Source organism: Pteropus vampyrus, unplaced genomic scaffold (assembly GCF_000151845.1).
Source record: "Pteropus vampyrus isolate Shadow unplaced genomic scaffold, Pvam_2.0 Scaffold195, whole genome shotgun sequence".
Taxonomy (NCBI): domain Eukaryota; kingdom Metazoa; phylum Chordata; class Mammalia; order Chiroptera; family Pteropodidae; genus Pteropus; species Pteropus vampyrus.
In genome coordinates, this window is record NW_011888976.1 from 1,533,529 (window position 1) to 1,542,113 (window position 8,585).

The 8,585-nt window shown below is 35.0% G+C and overlaps 1 protein-coding gene across 1 annotated transcript in view; it reads left to right on the top strand.

Moving 5' to 3' along the window:
- Positions 1-8,585, top strand: part of HESX1 (HESX homeobox 1) — a 20,031-nt gene that overhangs the window by 2,176 nt on the left and 9,270 nt on the right. The gene's annotated exons all lie outside the window — the stretch shown is intronic.

The window sequence follows — 8,585 nt, forward strand, 5'->3', positions numbered from 1 at the left end:
GAGTTAGCTGCACCCAGCATCTACAAATCCCAGCAACCCGAGTCTGTCCTTTCTTTTTCCCTCTGGCAGCACAGCGGTCATGCAGCCTGGCTCCAAAGGAAGACTTTCAAGGTAAGTGACCTTTTTGGTTGAATTGTGATTTAGGCTATATGTGAATGAGAAACAAGGTAGTGACAATTGATAAGAATCAGAAGAAAGTGACAAGTGAAAATAAAGTATGAGACAAGAGTAATTATATGGTGTAACTGAAGGGATTTGGCCAGTTAACTTGGCCAAACCAAATAATTTCAGTGAAAAATTCTATTAAGTATCTGAATTATTTGGGCAGGGTATTATCATCAAGTTAAATGGTTTCCTTCTTTGTATGTTATATGCATCTAAACTATTTTTGTAAAGGATTCTAAAGAGGCTATTATATTTTCAGAGAGGGGCAAGGAATTCTTACCAGGCTCAGCTGATTAAATAATGAAACAACAAAAACAAGTTGACATTTGATTGGATGGAGAAGCAGTTTAGTCAAAGTAGAAAACTAGAAAGAATCTTAAAAGGCCTTCTATTAGGATCCTTTATCTTTAGGTTACGGTATGCTCTGCTCATCCAAAAAGATGATTGTATTTCCTATTTTAAAACATCTCTAAAGCTGCAGAATTATAGTCTCCTTTGATAACCAATTTAAGTTTAATCAGCCTAAGTTCTGCACAGTTGACCAAACTCAGTTCCTTTTATACAGGAAATGAGGCTTGTTCAGAAAGACTGCCTCGGGGGTTACTAGAGACTCCCTTGTGAGTAGCATAGTAAAAACTTTGGCCAGCTGGTTAATTTTATGGAAGGCAAGGTAGGATTGAATCACATCCATCAAAGAATTCTTTGAGACATTTTACACATATAATTTATTGGGATGTTTTACACATATAATTTACAATAAAAGGACATACAATCCTATAAATAGATTAGTTAGTTATTAATGTCCTAAAATTATATTTGATCTTATAATTAGGTTTTTACACGATACTGCTTGAAGTTCTGGTCTGTGGTCTATAATAGGAAATAATCCAACAACCCAAATGACGCTGATATTTTACTTTTCAAAATTATCCCCTAAATTAGTTGTTACAAAACTCATGCACAAGTACAGTTCATCTGGGGAAGGTTGTCGGAATACAGATTTTTGAGCTCAACTGGTAGATTGTGATGCCATAGGTCAGAAGTGGGGTGGGAATCTTCCCAAGTGACTCCAAAGCAAATAATCCTCAAGACACATGTTGAAAAACTATCCAAAATGGAAAATAACTATTTCCCTTTCCCAAATAACCTTGTATTTTAGGAAATTTAAAGAGACAAGTAAACGTTTAGGAAAGGAATCATAGGTTCCAGCTGAGGCTGCCAAGAGCGGCGCCATTTCCAGAATCCCCTCAAGAACCTGGAATGCCTCCTACTGACAGATACCCCTGAAAGACCAATCAATCAGAAATTCTTGGGAATTCATATTCCCGTTAAGAATTTAATATATAATGCAGATAATTCTGGAGTGTTACCTAATAAATCCCTCCTTAACCCATTTCCCATTTGCCCCAAGAATACTCGCCAGCAGCGCTTGCAACTGTAGCGTTAACCCCGAGATAACGAGATAACGTGCAGATTACAGTCCTAACCTTACCCCAAAATTTGCGACAAAATATCTTGCTTTTATTATTATATTCTCATCGCTCTAGTGTATCGGTGGTCTTTGGAAACAAATGACGTCATTCTATTTATAGCATTCTGTTTATAGTGATGGTATTTCTATTTACAAAATATAGTAACTCTCCATTACTAAATATGTCAAATCCTAGAAAATGTAACATTCCTACACATAATGTTAAATGAACTCTGGTGGCGGGCTGCACTTTTTTTCCTAAACGGGAAATGGGTTAATGGATTCACTTAAATAGATAATTCGGTTGTTTTCTTAACATTTAGCTGAGATGAACCAAATTCTAGAAATGAGCATATAAATTGGTAATTCGGGAAACTGAGTCACTTCCATCCACTTTAAAATATTACAACTTAAATGCCCATCAACAGATTATTGGATAAAGAAGTTATAATATCCAATATTACTCAGCCATTTAAAAAAATGAAATTCTTCACTTCACAAAGACATGGATGGACCTAGAGATTTTTATGCTGAGTGAAATAAGTCAGAGAAAGAAAAATACCATGTGATTTCACTTATATGCGGAATCTAAAGAACAAAAAGAACAAACTAATCAATAATGGACTCACAGATATAGAGGACAATCTGGTGATGGCCTGAAGGGAGGAGGGTTGGGGGCCTGGGATAAAGGAGCAAAAGGTTAAAGAAGTACAAATTAGTAGTTGATAGCTGGTTATGGGGATGGGAAGCACGGCATAGGGAATGCAGTCAGCAGTAATGTAATGGCTAGGTGTAGAGCCAGAGAGAGAAAGAGCATTTAGGGGGATCGTTTCATAAACTATATAAATGTCTAACCAATTTACAGTATACTTGAAACTAATAATAAAATTAAATTAAAAAATATATATTACAACTAGTGGTAGAGTAGGGGGAAGCTTTAGGCAACTGGAGGATAGAATCAAAAATTCTGAGTAGATTGCAAAAGGGTGGATGGGCAGCAAAAACCAGCTGATTCTTCATTGTGCCACTGAAAAACATCCTCTGCCTTTGACCCTGAGGTTAATGTTGTGTTTGCTCTTTGCCACAGCATCCTTAGAATGCAAGGTAAATTCTGTAGCTTCTACTTTCTTGACTGTAAAAAGAATTAAACTTTATTCCTAAGATAATTGTATATGCTTCTGTTTCTTTTATGGTCGCCTTGATTCCATTTTGAAAAAAGAGGATATTAAGAAATTAATTTCTTTGGCCAGGCCAAGAACTTTGAAACAAAGCAGCATCATTCCCATTTCTGTGGGGAGGTAGATAAAATCATGGGCCTGAGCTCACGGACATGAACTGTGGAGCCATCCTAACTGGCTTTGAATCCTAGCTGCACTCTTTACTAGTTCTGTGACTTTTGTCAAGTTACTTGACTTCTCTGTATGTCCATTCCATCATCTGAAAAGTGAGGCTTAATATAGAGAACCGACATTATAAAGTTGTAAAGGTGATTAATGAGCTTTCAAAATAGTTCTGGACACCATAAGCATTCAATAAAAATTAGCTAATTATTTTTATTATTTACTGTTAAATATTAAAAATTTTAATGCTTTTAAGGCAGATTTCGTTTTCATTTTTCCCTTTTTTTAATCATATCTAAAGAAACCAATATTTTCTAAATCAGAAGATTATCTTAGAAAATCCTGATACTATTTTAAGTGGTATTACCATTATCCTTGCTAGTATTTTATCACTTAGGGGCTTTTATGGCCAAAACAAAAATTTTTAAATCAACGAATATGTATTTTGATATTCTGGAGAACAGGTGTAGATACCAAAACATCAAAGGCAATTACCCTGTTTTTGTTTTTTGGCAGCGGAGAGGGAGAGATGCCCTAAAGTTAAAGACATAAGACCTTATGACACTTCTACCTCCATAAGAGTTCTGGGGAGCAACAGGAAAGTCAATGGAGAAGAGGTTGCTCTTAGAGAAGCCAATATGTCCGATACTGTTTACTCACTGAAAACATTTTAATTTTTACAAGCCCACAGAGGATGGTAAAAAACAGAGTAATTAAATATTGATTAAACCAGTATGGTTTATCTCATGGCTAATGCAAATAAATCTCAGGATTAATCTGCACATCCTTCTAAGAACACCAGGTGGTGCTATGAATTTAGTTTTGGAATTCAAAGAACTACCTCAGGAAATAGTCTTCTCAACTTGTGTTTACTAGATAATGAGCAAAGGTATTAAAATTCTCTCCCCTTTTGGAGCTTTAGTTTAGTGGGGATGGTGAGGAGAAAGAAAGGCAATTAAAAAATAAACATAATAAATCATATTACAAGTATGTTAGAAAGCGGTAAGTGCTATAGAAAATAGAACAGGGAGAATGGGGTAGGGAGGCAGTTGCAATTTTAAATAGGTTCATCAGAGTGGGTGTCATTGAGGAGACATCTGAGTAAAACTTGAAGAAAGCGATGGAAACATCTGGGTAGAAAGCAGTCTGGGAAGAAGAACCACCAGGGCAGAGACCCTAACCCTTAAGGTAGGAGTGGCCTGGCCTGTTTAAGAACTGCATAGAGGAAAAAAAAAAAAAGAATTGCATAGAGGCCAGGAAGAAAAATTGTAGGAGAGGAGAGAGCCAAGGGGAGTCTGCCGTGGAGAAGGGAAGAAGAAGAGGCCAAATTGTGTAAAGCCTTGTGGCCTATTGTGAAGACTTTGACTTTTACTCTGGTTTTGGATTAAAATACCCTTAATAGAGGTTGTGATTTGAAACAAATGTTGAGGAAGCTGAATTAATTAAGGAAATGAGATATCATAAATTATGGGCAAATTAACATTGTAAAAACTTGGTAGTTTATAAGCATTTTTAAACATAATCACACCTAACTTAATATTAATTACTATCTTCTCCACGAGTTTCTTTGCAGAAATCATTTTATCTCTTGGGTACCTTGTGCTGCCCCTGATAAATACTGGAGTTTAATAAATGTTTATTATGATTCAAAAGTTTGTTTTTAAGTTGATAAAACCAAAACATTTATTCCCTAGAAATAATGTTAAAAATAACAATCAGGTTCTCAGGTTAACTGACGGCTCCCATTTAATCTACAATGATTAGATCAAATGGCACTAAACTGTAGGCCTGAGTCCCTCAGAGCCCTAAATCCTAAACTGTTTTATCTTTGAATACTGAGTCTGGGGAAAACCTGAGTCTAATTTTGCCTAACCCTGAATTGTCTTGTTCCCACTGTCAATCTAGGAAGGTCATAAGGACAAGAGTTAGACTGGATGGGAGTATTCGTTGACTAAGATTTCTTAGAAGGAAACATGGCAGCATCCACCAAAAAATACTCTTCAAAAAAATTTTCCTTAGAGACACTATGTCTGCTAACATGTATGTGCAAGGTGTTCATTGCCGTAATGTTTGTTATAGTAAAAAAAAAATCAGAGACAACCTTAAGTGCCCATTGTCAGGGATGTTGTTCAATAAATTATGGTGTTATCTGCTTGATGTGTAGCACCAAGCAACTGTTGAAGAATGAGAGTTATACATGCTCTGACACACGTGTAGGGTGGTGTTGGAGAGGGGCTATGAACCATATTGCAAAACAATACATGTCTGACTTCATGTGGATAAAACGTGTGTGTGCATCCACCTATTTATATCAAGCATTTTTAAAAGACAGGAAGAAGCACTAAGCTGTTAGTAGTGGTAGCCGGTTAGGTTGGGAGTATAAATGGGGTAGAATTGAAGGAGACTATTATGTTTTGCTGTGGTATTGAATTAATCTTTTTAAAATAAAAATGCATTTGTGTTTCAAGTGATTTTATATCAGTTTTTTTAAATCAAGAGGCTGATATGTACAAGGCAGTTTACTTTACCAAAAACAATTTTAACTAATTCAAAAATGTAAAAATATGAAACTGTGCTCTTGAGATTTGAGAAGAACAAAGGCTGAGAGGGGTCTTTAATGTTATAAATAAAAAGAACTTGTTCAATAAACCTTTATTTAATATCTTCTGTGTGACAGGTACTGTGATGGGTGCTGGGAGAGATAGAAGTGTGTGCAAAACAGTCTGAACTCTCCCAAACTTTGTAACCACTGGGAAAGATATCGTATGTCTCAAATAACAATGGCAGATGAAGGCCTTAGGGATGACAGAGTGCCACAGATGTGACTTGTTCAACATGGCTCAAGATTTTTAAATTTTAAGCTCAGATTTTAAAAATAAATACCCATCTCACTTTTTATTAAATTTAGTTACAGAATGCCATAATGTCTTCTAATTTGTGGATTACCCTGAAGTGATTTATAAGTGGTTGATAGAAAACTGGGAGTACCTTTACACATTAAAAAACAATGGCTGGGGAGCACGGCATAGGGAATGCAATTAGCATTAATATGATGGCTAGGTGGAGGGCCAGGGGAAGGAGGTAACAATGGGGGGGATCGTTTTATGAACTATATAGATGTCTAACCAATGTACTGTATACTTGAAACTAATTTTTAAAAAAATTTTTTTAAATGGCAACAGTAGAAAGCCTACAGCATTAACATTGTCTGTCCAGTTTACAAATGTCACATCATTACTACTTCTAGGTTCATGTTGTCCAACAGAACTTTCTGCAGTAATGGAAATGTTCTCTGTCTGTGCTGTCCAATATGGTAGCCACTGGCTACATGTGGCTATCTAAATTTAATTAAATTATGATGAAATTAAATTTAAAATTTAGTTTATCAGTTGTGCTAGCCATATTTCAAGTGCTCATTAGCCACATGAGGCTAGTGGCTACTATATGGGATAGCACAAATATAGAACATTTCCGTTATCTTAGAAAACTCTATTGGATTGGAAGTTCTATTGGTCTACAGTTATAGATTAATGTTTAATAATAGTCACATATCTACTCACCCACCAATCTAATTTATTTTCATGCATTTTAAAGTTGCAGACATCATCCTACTTCCCTAAACTAATCAGAATGCTTATTATTAACTATATGTTAATACTTGTTTATGCTTTAATGAATAAAATTTTATATACAGTGAAGTGAACAAATTTATGTGGATGTGTATGTGTGTGTGTGTGTATTCCTAGATTACCTATTCTGTTCCATTGATCCTTGTGTCTTTTTGCCAATACTACCCTATCTTTATTACTAAAGCTGTATATTGTCTTTTTTTAAATTAATTTTTATTTTTCAATTACAGTTGACATTCAGTATTATTTTATATTAGCTTCAGATGTACATCAGAGTGGTTAGACATTTATATAATTTACAAAGTGATCCCACCGATAAGTCTAGGACTCACCTGGCACCATACATGTTTATTACAATATTATTGACTATATTCCTATGTTGTACCTTACATCACGTGACTGTTTTGTAACTACCAATTTGTACTTCTCAATTCCTTTGCCTCTTTTACCTAGCCTCCCAATACCCCTCCCATCAGTTTGTTCTTTGTATCTATGAGTCTGTTTGAGTTTTAATTTGTTCTTTAGATTCCACATATAAGTAAAATTATATGGTTTTTTGTCTTTCTCTGTCTGACTTATTTCACTTTAGCATAATAACTTCTATTCATGTTGTCGCAAATGATAAGATTTCATTTTTTTTTTTATGGCTGAGTAATACTCCATTACATACATGTACCACTTCTTTATCCATTCGTCTGTTGATGAATACTTAGGTTGCTTCCATATCTTCACTATTATAAATAATGCTGCAATGAACATAAGGGTGCATATATCTTTTCAAATTAGTGTTTTAGTTTTCTTTGGATAAATACCCAGAAGTGGAATTGCTGGGTCAAGAGGTAATTTATTTTTAATTTTTTGAAGAACCTTCATAGTGTTTTCTACAGTGGCTGCACCAATTTGCAATCCCACCAACAGCACACGAGGGTTCCCTTTTCTCCACATCCTTGCCAACACTTGCTGTTTGTTGATTTATTGATAATAGCCATTCTGACAGGTATGAGGTGATATCTCATTGTAGTTTTAATTTGCATTTCTCTGATGATTAGTGATGTTGAGCATCTTTTTATATGTCTATTGGCCATTCGTATGTTCTCTTTAGAGAAATGTCTATTCAGGTCCTCTGCCCATTTTTTAATCAAATGGCTTGTTGTTTTTTTTTTTTTTTTGGTGTTGAGTTGTATGACTTCTTTATAAATTTTGGATAATAACCCCTTATCAGTGGTATCATTGGTGAATATCTTCTCCCATTCAGTAGGCTATCTTTTCATTTTGTTGGTGGTTTTCTTTGCTATACAAAAATTTTTAAGTTTGATGTAGACCCATTTGTTTATATCTTCTTTTGTTTCCCTTGCCCAAGAGATAGAGCAGAAAAAATATTGCTACGAGCAAAGTCAGGGAGTTCACTGCCTATATTTTCTTCTAGGAGTTTTATGGTTTCATGTCTTCCATTTATGTCTTTAATCCATTTTGAGTTTATTCTTGTATGTGGTGTTGGAAGGTGGCCCAGTTTCACTTTTTTGCATGTATCTGTCCAGTTTTCTCAATACCATTTTTCCAATACCCAAGAGACTGTCTACCCTATTGTATATTCTTGCCTCCTTTGTCATAGATTAATTGACCATATAGGTATAGATTTATTTCAGGGCTCTCTATTCTATTCCACTGATCTATGGGTCTGCTTTTATGCAAATACCATGCCATTTTGATTACTATAGCCTTGTAGTATAGTTTGATATATGGTAGTGTGATACCTCCAACTTTGTTCTTTCTCAGGATTGCCATGGCTACTTGGAGTCTTTTATGGGTCCATATAAATTTCAGAATTATTTGTTCTAGTTCTGTGAAAAATGCTGTTGGTATTTTGGTAGGGATTGCATTGAATCTATAAATTGCTTTGGCAATATGGACACTATAGCAATGTTAATTCTTCTTATCCATGAGTACGGTATATACTTTGATTTATTTGTATCTTCTTCA